This window comes from Mycetomoellerius zeteki, unplaced genomic scaffold (genome assembly GCF_001594055.1).
Source record: "Mycetomoellerius zeteki isolate Tzet28-1 unplaced genomic scaffold, Tzet1.0 scaffold149, whole genome shotgun sequence".
NCBI classification, from domain to species: domain Eukaryota; kingdom Metazoa; phylum Arthropoda; class Insecta; order Hymenoptera; family Formicidae; genus Mycetomoellerius; species Mycetomoellerius zeteki.
The window spans coordinates 172,483-190,549 of record NW_017256436.1 but is presented as its reverse complement, the minus strand read 5'-3'; the positions used below and the strand labels follow the sequence as shown (position 1 = coordinate 190,549).

The 18,067-nt window shown below is 37.0% G+C and overlaps 2 protein-coding genes across 2 annotated transcripts in view; one reads left to right on the top strand and one right to left on the bottom strand.

Moving 5' to 3' along the window:
* Positions 1–18,061, bottom strand: part of LOC108720289 (acid sphingomyelinase-like phosphodiesterase 3a) — a 44,762-nt gene extending 26,701 nt beyond the window's left edge. Inside the window, exon 1 of the mRNA XM_018444190.1 lies at positions 17,916–18,061. The gene's annotated coding sequence lies outside the window, so the exon portion shown is untranslated. The remainder of the gene's footprint in view (positions 1–17,915) is intronic.
* Positions 1,898–18,067, top strand: part of LOC108720290 (glutathione S-transferase 1-1) — a 28,924-nt gene continuing 12,754 nt past the window's right edge. Inside the window, exon 1 of the mRNA XM_018444193.1 lies at positions 1,898–2,013. The gene's annotated coding sequence lies outside the window, so the exon portion shown is untranslated. The remainder of the gene's footprint in view (positions 2,014–18,067) is intronic.

Here is an 18,067-nt window from a genome sequence, read left to right as displayed (position 1 = left end):
TTCTATATAATGCATATGTTTTATTACATTTGTATTGTATTTGTATGTATTATTATATATTGTTTTATCGCAAAAGGGAAATTACCCTTCGACGCAACATTCTTGTCCTCGCAGTGATGAATTTGTGCATTAACCGATATCGTTTTTCCGCCTCCTCCACGATGTTACCTCGCTCGATTTCGCCCGAGGCGCGATTCACGTTGCGCGTTAATCGTACCGGGTACACGATTGCGACGTAAATCGCGCCCATTCGCCTCGTTAATGCAAATCAAAATTGTCCCGGAAATGTCATTACAGAACGCGGCTCGCGGCACGTTATCGCACGGCGTAATACGTTTTTCATCGCGTCAACGTTAACACACGCGTATTCGCGCGCAGATTGCGCTCGTTGGCCGCCGTTTAAGAGCCACCCACGGAAATATCCGCGACCGGTTATAAATTACGACGCTTATCACGCTGCGCCGTCCGCTTACAACATCCCCGTCGTGCTTTCGCGCGAGCCCGCGCAATGCAACGACAGAGTGTATCACCCTCTGTCCCGGGATGTATATTTTCAATAGCATTAAGGATATGAGAAAAATATTTCATTGGAGGAAAAAAGAACTTTATTGAAAAAAAAGCAGAAATTCGAAAACACGAAGCTTCTCTCTAAATCTGAACCAGTGGACAATCACTGACATCAATCCCAAGTATGCCATTGGTAATCAGTGACTTTACAGTGAAATACAACTGAAAAAATTGAACGTGGAATCTCTAATCTAGTTAACTTTCTTTTAGTGTATATAAATTAATTCAATGTATATGGTATTGGAACTGACGTACAAATATTGGTATTTTGTATATCCAGATAGCACAGAGAGTTCAAAAAGAATTCAGTCGTATGTCATCAATTCTGAATTCATTTTCAGATGCAAAAAGAATGCTTTTTCTGAAAAGTTCTGAAAAGAATTCTTTTTGCATCTGAAAATGAACTCAGAATTGATGACATACGACTGAATTCTTTTTGGATTCTTTTTGAACTCTCTGTGCTATCTGGATAATGTTCAAACTTCCTTTCTTTTTTTAATTTCACTGATTACCCAGTGCCAAGTATACCGCTGGGTAATCAGTGATATTATCTGATTTGGATTTAGAGAATTCACACAAAAGACTTTATTCCGCATTATGGATTTGTTTAGTCAATTGTACATAGATGTATTTGTGTAACACAGCCTGATAGAGATATTTTCAGCCATGCTAATCGGGAAGATTGACCATTTACTGATGAAACGTTAATCTCTTATCAATCATTAATCTTCGGCAAATAATCCCGCTACATCGATGTCATTGTATGCGATATTACATTTTGTCTGTTTGCATTAAGCTCGATATGCAAACTACGCCGTTACACGCGGTGTACTCGGCGTGACTGAGCGTGTCAAAAATTTCCACACGACGTTTACGACAAGCTCGCGTGTTTGCGAGAGTCGTGGTTCTCTTTAAGCACGACGCGTCACGAGAGAAGCGACGTCAGATACGCGCCCGAAACTGCCGCGGCACTATAAATCTCGGGGAAATCAACGGACCTCTCTCGGTGGTTGTTCGGCATTGTTACGGGGCGCCCCGGGGCTTCGCCTATCCGGGTGCTCACGTGACAACTTCTTAAACCCGCAGCCACGTACGCGCTCGGCTTTACATCGAATACCGCATGGGCTGTATTTTTCCCATCGCGCGTTTACGAGCGGTGCTTTAACCCTCTTCCTTCTCCATCCCGCGCGGCCGCCTTCCCGCATCGTCCTTCTTTATATACCGCGAGCTTATGTGCTCCCTGTCCTGAGTTTATCGGTAATTGACCCTTGGGGATAGTGTTTAAAGGTAGCAACGGACGGACTCTTGGCGAGAGATTCGTTGTGGTAAAAAGAGAAGAGGATTCGCAAAGGATGGTGCGTAAATTCGCCCTGCGAAATTGGATACACCTTGAAAAACGCCTGTACGTGCTCAAGAATGCTGGGACAGCTTCTGCAAAATCACGAGGTTCGTAGTAAAATCTACACGCGATGTCTTTCCTTCTATCATAAAACTATATGAAATCGTATGCATTCGTTCGTCGTATTTATTAACTTGAGAAGAATATTATATTCGAAATTATTTTTATTAATCAAAACAGCTTTTTTGATTAATTAAAATTAGTTCAATTAACTTTGATAGTTTATTTTCTTATTTAAAAGAATGTTTCATAATTGCTCTTTAACTAGTTTCAAATTCTTAACTTTATTCACCACAAATTTTTAACAGAAAACCACCGTTAACACCGCAAGTGCAAAACTTAGATTTTAGTAAAAAAAAAGTAGCATTGTCGAAGTATTATCGATTTGATAGAAAGAATTGTTGCAAACTTATTAAAATTATTCATTTGTTCATAAAAAATATTACTTAATAATGATTCTAGTTGTCATGAATAGTGATAATTTATTTCGTGGCTTATTGTAGCAAGCGCGACGACAATCAAATATATAAACTATTGTACATAAAAAGTATAAATTAGCCAATTTTATTTCATCTCACAACAGCGAGATAAAAAATAATTCTTCTTTTCGAATGTCAAAAAAACCGGACAAAAATAAGAATTAAAAAAAATAATTTAAAGCAGATGACAAAATATCTAAATAAACATATGTCTAGACTATTTTCAAATTTAAAAAAAGTAATCGTGTCACTTCAGTTGAGTATAACTGCAACCACATTATTTATTATTAAATTGGCTGTGCAGCAGAGGGAGAGAGGGAAGAAGAAGAGAGAAAGAAGGAGATAGCACACGAATAGCCTTATTTATACGAGCATACTGCTCGATAAGCTTGAAACGATAGCAGTTTCCGACCAAGTGACAGCGAACGTCAGCTGCCACTCGTGCGTGATGCGCCGAAATTAAATCAGCGAACGTTGCATATATCGTGGACGATGTATCGTTTTCTCTTCGTTTCTCTCTAGCTTCACGTATACTATATTCTCCCATCTCGAGAACTCTGCGCAGGCTTTAAAACGCGAGTTTTTAGTTTAATTAGCCTTTCGGGCTGCATTTTTCAGATACGTAATACGTCGCCGTTTGAGAGTGCAGAGACGCCCCTTTTAAACGCATACATATTCATATATCTTTTTCAATTGCAAAGAGAAAGAGAGACGTCTGCGTCTCTTTATTCTATGACTTTTACAAAATATTTGCTCGCATATTTAATTCGCGTGCACCGTTGGCGCGCCTCTTTGAAAATGTATAGTTCCATCCCATTTAATTCAGCTTTGAATTCTTTAATTCGTCGAGAGGGAGTACTCGCTCGCTCGCTCGCTCGAGAGCGCGCACTCATCGCGCGCGCGTGTGCGGCCGAGCTTTATGTTTTTCGATAACACAGCGCGAGAGTCCGAGAGATACGGTTGTTTAACATGCATGCGCACGTTACGTCACACATCTCGGTCGCGCTTAACGCGCGACCGGGGTCCAATCGCGGCTAATTCGCAGCTTCAGCAATCCACTCGTCGGGTGAAAACTTTTCTCAAAGTGCACGCGAAGGTCCGATTCGACCGCGTCGTTGCGGACGGTAGATGCAAATAGAACATCGCGTGTTGCATTTATTAGCACGGAACCGTTCGACGGCTAACGAGCTGGAACTCTCGTTTATTTTCCTACCACCCCTCGCAAAGCGAGGAGCCCTCGACTCGTAATGGATACTCGCGAGTATCGGTCCCATTCCGCTCTTTCTCACCTAACTCGTATCTTTTGTGCCGGGCTGTCTGATTCCCTCGCGCGTTTTTCTTTGATCGCTCGCTACTCATTATTATTCGACCCGTGGGAGTGCAATGAAATTATTTTTCCTTATTACATCGTTCTTCTGTCGTTCTTAGCTATCTGAAATGAATGGTTAAAGTTTAAACAAATTTCTTTGAATAATTGAACGTTTCAAAGTCCACATAGAAGTCATAATTGAAAAACTTAGTACCAAACAATTTTAGATTAATATTTTTTTAAAGTGAATATTTAATATTTTGTTATACTTAATTAATATATTTGAGAAAGGTTTTATCTTGATTAAATCCTTATTAAAAATATATATCTATAAATTTATGTATTTAAAATGTATTTTTTATACATTTTATGAATTTTGAGCAGGTCCTTCATTGTGAATTCTTCATTTTGCACAGTCAATCGTTCAACAATAAAAACCTCAATGCTCTCTTATTAATATTAAATAAAGAATTGGAATAAATACGACAGTTCGCAATTTATAAAATGCATATATAAATAATGGAACTTCTTCTTTATGCAAATGGATGAATTTATTTTTAACAGAATTTTGATATGGAAAAATTACAATTTCGTCTCAATCTTTATTAAAGAGATATTGACTCCAAATTGGTCAATATGGATCTGTCACTAAAGCTTAGATTGGATATTCCGAAATATTTTTGTATCAGCGGCGCAGTCGAAATTGAGGCAAACGGAATAAATTGATGCCGCTTGACAGTGGAAAGAAAATGCAAATGAACGATCGCGTGTAGTCTTTACGGGCGGCGAGTTGTACTCTGCGCTTAATAGGCTAAAGTTCTCGCTCATTTTCCGCCCTTACAAGAAATCGTACCGAGTCGTAATAACATTCGCCCAGGCCACTATCTATCCCGGGCCAACCCTTCGTTGTGCCGCGCTCGCAACCCCTTTTAATCAGCGATCTTGTCGACCCGCCCTCGCTGTTTATACATTCTTCCGCCGAATTCTTACATCGGGAGTAAGCATGCTTTTTTTTACATAGAATACGTGCTCGTTACGTGGCGTGTCGCCAATCACGAGTGCATGTACATAACGCGTTTAGCGTTACCGGATCTATGGTTATGGATGCAAGACACTGTCTCTTTTACACTGTTTCTTTGAGTTTTTCGAAGTAACGCTGGAAAGACTTCCAAACAATCCTCTCAAAAAGAAATATTCATTATAAAACAATCCAATATTGACATATACTAGGTAGTGACAGATTTGTTTCAAGATAGCGAAATAACGTATTAAATGTTGATGAGAATCTAATACTGAATAAAATATATAAATATACATTAAATAATAAAAATTAAAAAAGTAAATAATTTATCTAATTATTTAGTTCTACATTACTATTATAGAAAATAAATGATTTACTATTACTTAATTTGATTATTCTTAATTGAAAAAACTAAATAACTCTAGAGAATAAATTATTTACTGTTATTTAATTTTACCATTTTAACTGTTTGTTCGTCCTTTTTATTGTTTTGCAACTAACGAGTCTTACATTTACTTTATTGAAATCTTAGAAATTGCGAAGGTGATATACCATTATATACTATATGTTATACATTTTTCTTGTATATTTATTATTTTGGATATATCCAAAATTATATATATAATTTAAGATGTATCAATATTGGATTGTTTTATGATATTTTTTTAGAAACTTTGTAAATCTTGTTTGTAAATCTTTTCAGCGTTACTTTAAAAAACTTAAGAAGACAGTGTACCGTCATGCATTTCCACAAGCAAATTCGTTTAGAAATTTATGATTAAAAGAAATGTTTAAAAAATATCCATAGTAAATTTTTGTCATCTTAATTACAAAAATTACGTTCTTATCCCTTTTTTGTGAAAAAGTACTTAATAACTTGTACTGCACATCAACGACGCTACGTTTAGTTCACGGATCATTAATTTTAATCAGATCCATAAATCTTGTTAAGCTTTTAATGAATATGGGGTCTAAATGAGTTCATATATAAAACATTCAATAGAATTGAAAGATTTATAAGAAATTGATTTCCATTATGTCGCTTCGTCTGTTTTATGTTTTATAACTTACTCTCAATTACAGCAGCTTTTATACCTGCTGTTATAGAAGACAAAGTAAAAATCAAATATTTTTATGAGATTATAGAACGTACTAGAGTCAGCATTGCCGGAACGATATTAACAAGAAAGACGATATTCAGCTTTCTTCATAAAACCTTTTGACGCACGCTGAATTAAATGCAATTATACCTCTTGAAAGTAAGTGAAGGAAAACGAAGTCTTTTTGTACCTCCTGGAAAAATCCTACCTCTACCTGTACCGGCGGCGAGCTTGCCGAACGGAAGTCGTTGAGAAGTTTTAGTTGGCCCTGAGCGACGAAATATCCTGGGCGCAATTACCGCATATATAGGTCCACTGCGGTGCGGTGCGATGCGGCGCGGTGTGAGATGCGCTCCTGAAACGTTTTGCAGGTAAATGCGGTCTCTAAGCGGCCATGTCGGGAAATACGTTCGACGGCGAGCAGGGGACCGGAAATGTGGTACGCGAAAGCACGAAACGCGCGCGTGACAAGAAACTGCGCCACTCTCGCTGCATGTCGTGCATCCTCGCCGCGTGTGAAACCGAGTAGCAGCACCGCAGAAAATTCCTCGATATCGATCGGCGTCAAGCTGAGAGAACGAACGAATGTACGCGTGTTCGTTCCGGATCCTCCGGTGCTGCTTTAATTAAGTTAAATTGCGCCGCATTCCTGAGAAGGTGGCGCAACCGTCCTTACGATCTCGCAAGAATCCCCCGATTTACGCGTCATTTCTTTCACAAAACTCTTTGTGTGTCTTTAGCACTTTCGCGGAAATTCTCGATACGCAAGAATCTCTCCGGGGAAATTACTAAATTTCACAGTTTTCATTCAGACAGCTGAGTAAGAAATATTTTAAACGTCTAGATACATTTTTATGAAAGATACACACCTGAAAATGTTAAGCTTTGATAAAAACTTGAGACTAAAGTATCGAAAAATTATAAATAAAAGTTATAAATAAATAAATAAAAAGTTATAAATAAAAGTTATAAATAAATTTAAAGTGAATAAGAAATTAAAAATATTTACAAAAAGTAAGAAATGTGAAATTGCCTGCAACTGTACAAATGATATTTTGATAAAAATACTTCTGTAACATATATTATAATTATAACAATCGCAATTTATTTCGATAAGTAGAAGAGAGAATGAGGAAAATATTTTAATTTTTAACCAAATACGATGAACAATTCGTGTCAGAAAGTAATCAACTAAGTACTTTGCCTTTCTATTTTTTATAAAATATTTATAAAATATACAACAACTGTTGAATTATAAAAGGCGAACAATCCGATGAATTGGAAATCGAATAACGCACATCGTGCACAATAATTGCATTCATTTCGAATGACGAGAAAAAAGCGATGTATGTGAATAATGTACAACAGACGAAAAATAAACGAATTAAAACTGACTGAATGGAAATTCACCCCACAAAATTGGATTACTCTCGAAAATTAGGAATCAATTTTAAATGTCTTGCAATATATTCTGTTCCGTTCGTTGTCTATATTTGATCCGTATTTCATGTTTTAGTTCGCAGATACGATTTGCATAATTAGTAACTCTAATTTCTAGTAATTATTATAATTATTATTTAAATTGATATTAGTAGTTCTCTAATTTCTTGTGCTGTAATTATTATAATTATTATTTAAATTCAGTAAGTTGATTGAATCATTCCGCGCGCTCTTTAGAAGAAGTTGATAACAAAGCAGAGAAGGAAATCCTTCCTTATAAAATCGGGAAGTGTGAAGAACAAAAGAGATGCCTATGCGTGTGGATAATCTATGGTATCGATAACAGAGGGTTGGCAAACCTGCAATAAATCTACGACAAATCGGAGAAGAAAGTCAGCGCGTGAATTGGTACACGCCATGAAACAATCGTTATGATTAGAACGTTTCGTGCGCGCGGCCGTTTTACGGCAAGATAGTGTTGAAGGAATCGAATGAATAATCGGGGTAGCAGGACAAAAGAATTTCCGGGCTTGAAATCCTGACACACTCGTTCGTTAACCCCTTTCATTCTTAGTGTTCCTCCGGCACGAAAATACCGCCAATTCCGCATAGACGACTCTTTCCGAAAAGAGGAATCTTGTTTTCTATACGAAAAGAACGATTTCGGACGAGGAATGTTTAAAGCGAATTTTAATTGAACATAAAAAACATGCAGAAAAAAAACATACTTTATTTCGTACGTCCATTTAAATTTGCTCTTCTTATTTTGAGAGAACGCTAAGTGAAAACTCTAAGAGCTAGTTAGCAGAAATTCCTCATATATCATTCAGATGTTGTGCAAACTCTTGCGTTATCGAGTTAGACTGCTCTACCTAGACTCCTCGTGTAAAAAAGCACATAACGAATGCTCTGTAATTTTTTTTATCGGCATCCGAAGTATTCGATCGGATTAAATTAAAGAACTATGGTATAAACTCTGTGGTATACCATTACCCCTATCTCGATAGAATAAAGGAGATTCATTCGAGCGGATTTTACGTCCATTGTTACTGCCGATGAATTGGGAATAGAGAGCCGGTAGACGCGCGTCATACCGGAGCACGTATTTATATCGCTGATACCTGTGTTGGCGCGTCGTAAAAAAATGTATAGACAGTGCGCCGGGGCCAATAAAACGTGATTGATACTGTGCGAAGTTCCGAGCGGTCGATGCATATTAAGGTCGGCCAACGGGTCGCACGCGTCAAACATCGTAGTCGCTTCGCAGGCGCGAAAAAAAAAACCGTTGCGTTTCATTAAGCGGTATGAGCCGGTTACGCGAATGTAGCTCACCAAAAATTTCGCGCGACACATTTAACATCGAAATATCCAGGAATGCTATTGCTGATCGTGCTGTTTAGCGGTCGTCGGGCGTGCCACCGGTGTTTCAGCTGTTTTAGATATTACGGTAACTAGCGCTGCGCGGCACGGATAATAGGAAATAATTTGATCAACGCCAGCTTTGTCGACTGGCACCAGAATCTCGTTATAGCCGTTATCGCGTCGCGCCCATAGGTGACAAATGTCAGTAGGTGCATGAATTTTTCGACGAGTGTAAAGCAGACGTTGCGACCGGATACGTGGACATTTTTGTAGTACATTTCTATGATTTTATTTTTGCAGAGTTCTTGAATAAAATATCCTCCTCAATTACATATAGAAAATGCCAGAAGTTTTTACCGCGCGAAAAAAATATCGAGCTGTAATCTTCGAAGAAGATTGAACGCGACACGCTTCATTATCGCGCTCATTGTCGCGTAATCGTCCATCTCGACGTAAAGTTTATAGCGCGAGCAAGAAAATGGCTATTTAAATATAATAAGCATATCGGTAAGCTCTCCCTCTCTTTCAGGGCTCCTTATACCGTAGGAAATTGCGCGATCGTGTGGAAAATGGTGCGTAAAATCTACGGAATGTTGATATGAATCGATTAGTGACGGTGCAATAAGCTCGGTCCGCGCGTCAAGCGGGATGGAAAAAGCTGGCGTGGAAGAAGGCGCGTGCACTGCGCCGGGCGATCGTTATCGCGGATCGTTATCATACATCGACCCATGGAAAAAGAGGCAAAAAAAAAACGCATTAGCATTCGAGGAATCATGTCGACGCATTAAGGAGTAAATGTCCTCCCTCGCGCGTCGGTCGTCTTAATTTGAGGGCCGCGGAAGATTTATTTCCTAGCCTGCCTCACCTTCTTTCTCTTATCCATGCGGCCTCCAGGACTCACTTTGCAGTGCCTTCTCGTCGGTCTTATAATGCACTATTGTTCGATATATATTCAGCGATGCATATTCATGGCGCAGAAATACCACGGCCCGCGCACCATTAACACTTTTGCGGCTGCGGTCTGGCGCCACTTCGGAACGAATCGTGCATTTGTTCTGCGATCCACCGCGCGAATTTCTCTTTGATGCGTTTCATTGGTGATTGTTATTAACACAGCGCGGCAAAGTCCTCTGTTTTTATACGTCTGGCGGTTATTATATTGGTAATCGGTTTAAGCGGGGAGAGAATTCACATTGAATTATTTACGGTAGCGGACAGAATTCATAAAGTATAATGCAAAAGACCCGGGAGGGAAAGAAGACAAGCTCGGAATACGAACCCAATTAGAGAGATCAATTATTATTATTATCGACAATGATATTATGCCGTAATGAGCTTGGGAGATTGGGAGAGACTGTGAGGTTCTTGGCGCCCTTGATCGAACGACCGGCGTCACTTTCAAACTCGAACACGTAGTACGCGGCCAGCGCCGCGCGATTCTTTCCCTCGGCGAATTTATTCCGCGAACGTGGCCGGCATAGCGACAGCTGTATGCTCGAGATTTATGTGAACCCGACACAGGCACACATCGACATACACGCGTGTGCGCACGCACACAATCATATCCATATATACGTAGATGTACGTTTTCGCGGAACGCATTCAACCATATGTGCGCCGACGATAATTAATGGTCACTTTTAAGGCGTTATAAAACGCGTCAAATAGTCGACGAGACTTTTCGCCGTGATTTACGACACGCGAAACGAGTCTCCCGAGATGATAGCTCTTAACGCTTTCCGTGTGACCGGCGACGTTATCCCTCGCGAGCTCACCGACGAATATGGCCAGCCGGCCCCTTGACCAGCTCAAGATTGCAAAAACGATTCGGAGTTGGGGAACAAAAAGCAAAATCCACAATTTCTTATTTATTTCGAGATCGAACCGACAATGCAATCTTACTCTACAATAAATAATCGATAGTTTTATAAGTTGTAGAGAATTGTAAGTTACTTCTTTATGTCAACAAATAAATTTGGCTGGTATGGTACAATGGAAAAGGAAACAATTTCTGTTACCAAAATAAATCAACATTGTACTAGTTTTAGGAAAACACATCGAAGAGATTCGGAAGATATGAATTCTGTTTATTTGTCGAATCTAAATGATCAACTTTTATAATATATTTTAAATTTATTTCGAGAGTTATTGAAAGATAAATTATTAATTAAAATAATAATTGCATATTACCTAAATTAAATTTGCGAAAATGCAGAAATGATTTCCTGTTTATAAATGATATGCATTAAAGGTAATCTTAATTTATTATTGATTTTTCATAAAAATGTATATTTATGGTATATTCCCATAGTTTATCGATAAACATTTGCGATAACAATAACATTTCAATTTTACGAAGATAGTGCGCTTATCAATCAATATTCCTTAAACGGTTATGCATCAAAGCGTTTGTCCCATCAATATTCTACATAGAAAGTTCTGAAACGCTGACCTTAATTTAAATAGTAGAGTCTTTAATCAAGTTGCGGTCGATTTTTCATTAACTAAAATGTCGTAGCGCTACTAGTCTCGAGTTACAAAGAATTAAAAATGCAAGATTTTCCGCGAACTCTCTAACGAAGAGTGCAAGTAAAAAAAAAACTTTATTATCCAGCATTAACGTCAAAGGTTGCGACGCGTCCCGGCATCGTATTGAGCTTTATGAAAAGAAGACGACATTTGACGGCTTCCCCTTAGTGTAGCGAAATATCGTGTCGCGCTGAAAACGACTAGACTGTGTGAGTGTGTATGTGCATGTGAATGTGAATGCGTATTCGACTATTCCGATATTTTCAGGTACTCCGACGAGTTACGCTTATCACTTATAAGTCCGTACGCGTCGCTTCTTCGCGGATTTGTGCAGCGTTGCATCGATATATGTGAGAGCGCATACAGGAGAAACGAAAACTTGCATGACAGCGACACATCTCGACTGTTAAAAGTTGCATACGAAAACGGACAATATTGGCAGCGAGGTGCTATGGTATGGACGTAGATAGAGGCAAATAAGATTTACGTCGCATTCCATCTATCATCGTGCGCAGCTTTCTCATCGCGTTGTCTGTCTCTCCTTCCTTCCTTTCTCTCTCTCTCTCTCTCTCTCTCTCTCTCTCTCTCTCGCTCGCTCTTTCTTTCTTTCTCGCTATTTCTCGCATCAAATATTAACGAGATTGAAAGTGTCGTGTATCCATCGTTAATCTGAAACTCAAATTAATCACAAGAATCTGGTTTTCATCTCGAGAATCTTCGTTGGCGTGGATGCTGATATAATGCAGAATAATATAATAATTCGAAAAATGTTCTTGAGTTCTCGACGCTACTTTGCTGCACGAGATGAAATAATCTCTAAATGTCTCTCTAGAAACAAAAGCGACGTCTGTTGCTCTGACAAGCGCAAACGGATTACCGCGAGAACGTTGCGTTCGCAAGTGATAAGTATCGTTCGTAAAAGACTTACTGAAGACACAATACGATGATACTGCAGCATAGAAATCTAAATTGACCGTAGACTCAACACATAATAATGCCTGTAAAAATGGATTTCGAATCAAAAGAATAATTAAATTTTTAATTTTAAGTCAATTTAATTAATTTTAAATCTCCATCATCTTTTGATTAACACTTTAATCTCTAACGAGATTATATAAAGTCTAATCTTTACAAGGATTAAAATATGTTATAGTAAATTTATTTCACGAAACTTGACAATGGACGTTTATTAAGTGTAGCCTACGCTTTCTATTCCATAAAAATTAGATCATATATTTACTTAATTGCTTATAAACTAGCATAGTTTGTTGAAAATAAAAAGAATAAAATAAAACTCTAACTATTCTTTTTAATAATTTCTATTTCTTTTGTGCGTTAGGTTATCAGTTTTATAGAATGGAATCTCGCCAAATTCTTTTAATCCATTTGTATGGCATTTCCACAGAATCTGCAGGCACGTCAACCTGCCACCACATGAGTCCCTTGATGATGACAAAAGCGATGCCTGTGAAACACTATAGTATAGGCGATCCTTCCTCAAAAAGCGGGTGTTGAATTCGAGCTGCACTCTTCTCTTCTGAGTTTATATACTTGTAGCAGTATTCTATATATAAATATACATACATATAATATAATATATATATGTATTTTCACAATATATTATACAGCATGTTTCAGACTCGACGTACCACCTGCTAATGGTAGATTTCTAAAGTCATTTCGATACGAAAATTCTAATATCATAATGTCCAGGCTAAATATTCTTTTCAAACATAATAAATATCAATAATAGAAATATCAGTAATTTTATCTAGACGGCATAATTTGCTATATAGTTTTAAATGATTGTAATTTAAATTATTATAGCCTCGATATTTCTTTTGGCAGGGGGGGATTAGAATTTTCGTCTCAAAATGACTTCAAGAATTCATTAGCAGGTGTGTCGAGTATGAAATACCTTGTATATAATATATTATATAAATATATATATTTAACATCTATGTATAGGTACATTATGCCTATATATACACTGAAAAAAAATATAGTCAATTTTAATAAATATTTAATTCAATACTGCCATTTACTTACAGTAAATAAATATTTGTTCCGTAAAAAGAATCATTGTTAAATCAAATTAATGTTTCTTGTATCAAATAAATATATCTTATTTAATAAATATTTAGTTGGCAGTATTGAACTAAATATTTGTTAAAATTAACTATATTTTTTTTCAGTGTACATACATATATTATAATATATATGTATATATCATATTTCAGTGCTTAAATCACTCGTTTTCTATTTGCAGTTATATTGAATTATGAAGTCAAAAAGTGAGGAATCAAGTTCTTTCGTACATTATATATATCGACATAAATTAATCTTTTTATACACTACCATATACACTTAATAGCATAAATCCTATAAGTAAAAGATTCAAAAAACATTTCCTCGTTTCTATTTTGTGTTAAACGAACATATAATTTAATCTTCATGCGTCCTATATTCCCAGCATATATAAACCTTGCAATAAAATTTATGACTATTTATTAATTCACAAATTGAAAGCAGAGATTGGTATATTTTATCAATGCTATAATATAAGCGAAAAGATCTCATTTATTTCGAATAGTATAAAAAAAGTTTTCGTTAACTTTTTGTTTTTGATATCATAATTTAATACGACTGCAGTGAAGAAAATAAAAACTTTAAATTATTGAAAAATATCATTTGCGATTACTGCAGCAGCGAGTTAACGTGCTTCAATTTATTTCGACCCATCGAAACAATGGCATCATAGCGTTTTATTTCTATTGCTATTTCGTACGTTTCCTGACAATTAAGATATCGATAAGTGTCATTAATATAATACAGGATATCATTTTTAACGGACCCTTGACGGTAGTTGAATCACTCACACACACATGCGCGCGCGCGCTCACACACACACACACACACACACACACACACACACACACACACACGCACGCACATATGAAACTTGATGGGCGTTCGTTTGTTTTCAGAGATTAATTCGTACATTCTCTTTACATCGCAAGGGTATAAAAAAATAAAACTGTTGTTTTATTAACTGATTGTAAGTATAGTAACTGCAAATTTCCAGCCAATGAGTAATTTTATTGAATTGTTGAGATAAATAACCTTTATAAATAAAGATCCATATAGCAAAATAATATAGATTTATATAGTAAGAATAATATTTAAGTACTTAATACATTCTAGTATTTAAAATATTGTATTTTTAGTTTATTCTAACAAGAATCTTATTAACTCATAATTTAAATTGCAAAACCAATTGACAAAAGTTATCGTAAAATTATATGTTGATTGAAAACTTTTAGCAGCCACTGTATATTTATACACGAAGCAACTTTTATCCAATTATTGTCCAATAGAATACAGATCAAAAACGACCTCTGAAGGGTATACCTTTCGAGGGTTGATACAATATTGCTGTAAACAGCCGAGTCAACCTATTATGTTTCGTTATGGAATTTTCTTTTGAGAAACTTGTTCGGTAATATGTACCTGATGGCTGTATCGCCGAGCTTGCACATCCGTACGAACATCACAACTATTTTTAACAAGTTTCGCACTAATGCAAAAACTTGCGAAATATAACGTCTAATAAGCTCCACTATGTTGTACCAAAAAAAAACGACTAAAACACATAATTTTCATGCTGGTACTTCTAAGAGTTTCTTCGAAATTGCATAAAAGCATATTAAAATGATAAAACAACGAAACAGACTAAAATAAAAATATAATAAAAATAAAAATACGCTCCGGGTATCGTTTGTTTACAACATTAGCTAACAACAGTTTACAAACTTCATCTTCACTTGCATTTCTACGGAATACAATGCGAAAAACGTCGCCGGTGGTGCAGCGAATGTGCTAAGTTTATAGAACTTTCAACTACTTGCGGTACAATTCCTATTTTGTAATCCTTGGGCGGATGATTGCTTCATCTAATTCGATGTGTGTGTCAAGTCATTGTCACGACGGAACCGGAAAGAGGTCACCGTACAGCAGGCTGAGCATTGTTCGGATGGAGAAAGATGTGGTTGACGGAAACGTCGATTAACCGTACAAAGCTGGAGCGAGGCGCTTATTCGCGAATTCGGCGGAGCGCACGTCATGGAGGCCCTGGCAGATGCAGCCGCAACGCGCGCACATTAGAGCTTGTAACGAGATGAAAGCGAGGCTAACACACGTCTGGTACATCGGTCGATGTTCAAGAGTTTACCGCATCTCTGTACCTCTCAGCCCTCGTCCCCTTCCTCGTCAGAGCGTAAAATTTATGGCATGTAATATCATCACGCCGAATCGGTCCGCAATTCCGTTCGCGCCGCGGGATTCGCATAGGCGCTATGTATGATCGGCTCGAAGAAAAAGCGTAATATTCGCGCGTGCCGCGCCTGAATTCGCGTGCTAGAATAAAATTATTCGGCCGCAACGTATATTCGCACGGTATATATGTATATTAGCCGAGCATAATATATCGGGTATCCCGCCGTGTAATGTATCGGATAACTGTCAGATGGATATAGCGAAAGTTTCGCCTCCCCGCTTAAGACGCGCTTAAGCGATTTTGCGTTTCTCGAGGATAACGCAGATGTTAGTTTTGCATTCGCGAGCGCGGTGCAGCCGCGAGAGCGCGCGATGCATTTCGCATTAATGTATTCCTTGTGCATCCCCGGCTGCCACCACGTGGGTTTAACGCGGATTCGTAATAATTTATCTTCCGTTAAGACGTTTTAAAGTAAAGTTTAAGTTCTTCACAGGGCAACGGAGGACCGATTGTTTCGTTTAGCGATAACGCGCCGCGCAAACAGAAGGCACCTACCAGGAACAATTCAACCGCGCCCGAGACAACAGAAATTGCAATTTCCCAGATCAAAGCCGCGCTTGGTTGCCAATTAGACGACTCAATCAACTTCCGTGTTCTCAGCTTTGGGAAAATCACATTCGCAAGATACGGCGGGCGACGATTGCGTAATATTACAGCTGAATATTACTCGAATATTACAGCTGAATATTACAGCTGATGAAAAAGACATGAGCCATGGAATCTTATATAATAATTTTGCTCACTGCGTTTAACTATGCTTTTGTTCAGTAAATATTGTTAAAAACATTAGTGTGTAATTTTATTTGAAATTTTGAATTTTTCATATATTACTATTCGCAGTACTCATACGTACGATAAATTTTCATGTTTCTATCGGCCATTTCAATAAATAAACGCAATTTGAAAGAGACTTATAATCCATTTGTGTGTGAAAGATAAAATTCTGAAGTTAGTTCTTCCACGGAGAATTCTGATTTCACTGAGCGGCAGTGTAAATTGGATGCAGCGTTTAAGGAAAGTAATGAATTAGGAGTAGAGAAGCTTGAACTCAATTATAACGGATGTCAATTTAACATTTCGCGACATTCAAAGTCAGAAAATCAATGAATTTACATTTCGGCGAAGCAAAATAGAAAAATTTCTTTGCGAGTTTTCTCGAAATCAGTTAATTAACGAATTTATTACTTTTTGCATCTGAGCACTAAAAATTGCATACATTTTAAATATTGAATATCGAGAAAGAAGACATGAAAAATCAATACTTACGGTTTATTTATCAAACAGAAGAAAAAATTAGATATATTTTGTGGTTTATTATTAAACAAAAAAAAAAGAAGAGCCATTACGATAAAGTTAAATTTCAATCTTTTGGTTAAACAAATTTTTAAATTTTCTAATCCAGTATAAACTGCAAGATGATTATACTCGCTAAAAAAGTAGAGATAAAAATGTCTTGAGATAATGTATGTTAAATCTTTTTGCTAAATATTTACATGAATAAAGAATTTGTTTACAGAAAAAAAAGAATAAAGAGGAGAGGAGAGGAAGTCTAAAAAAGTTAAATGTTTATAATAAACACTAAATGTATACAAAACCACTTATCGTTATTCTTTTATCATGACATGAAGTCTGTTTTTTATTCCTGCATTAGACTGTACTAGAACTCTTTTTCTCGCTTTCGCCAAATATCAAATATACCTATCGTGTTTCAAGTTCCAAAAATGATACGATTTTGCGGTGAATAGTTCAAAACCTGGTAAATTATTACAATCGATGCCAAGCCGTCCGAAATGTGATTGAGAAATATACTTCAAATATCAGCTAAATGTCAAATTCACACGTAATTCTCTTCTCTTAAACGACTAAAATATACGAAATTTACTTCCAAACGTACAATTTATTATATTAAAATTTAAAAATATTTGGTTTGCTATTTTATGAGTTAAAATAATGAGTCAAAATTTTATGAGTCAAAAATAATTAAAGAGTAGTAATTTCATTGGCACTGACAGTTTGAAATGTTTCTTTTATCGTAATTCGGAATATCTTTCAGCAATTTGCTGATATTTGATTTCCATTTTTTTAAGTATCTCAATATCAAAGAGATTATTGCAGATATGTATTAATATCCTTCGGAATTCTTCGAGACTTTCCAATAAGCGAGGTGTTGAGAACGTTTCTAACTGATAAAATTACCCATCCCTTTCCGTCGGCAAACATGAACGAGTCTCCAACTTAAGCAATTATACACAGACTCCTACGTGGGCTCGAACGACAGGACTCATTCCGCTTTACGCCTTTTGAACCGATGCGTTTACCGAAGTAATAAAGACCTCGCCGTACGACTGCGGACGAAAGGCAATCAGCACTTACGTGTTCGTGTGATTCCGCGAGAATGGATGTCGGGTACCGGGAGCCTCTCACTCGTGACTGGTCATACCGAAGAACACACGTACACACTCGGTACACCTACACACACCTTTTTCCTTTCTTCTTCTACCGATCGCGAGCGGATTTACGATCGC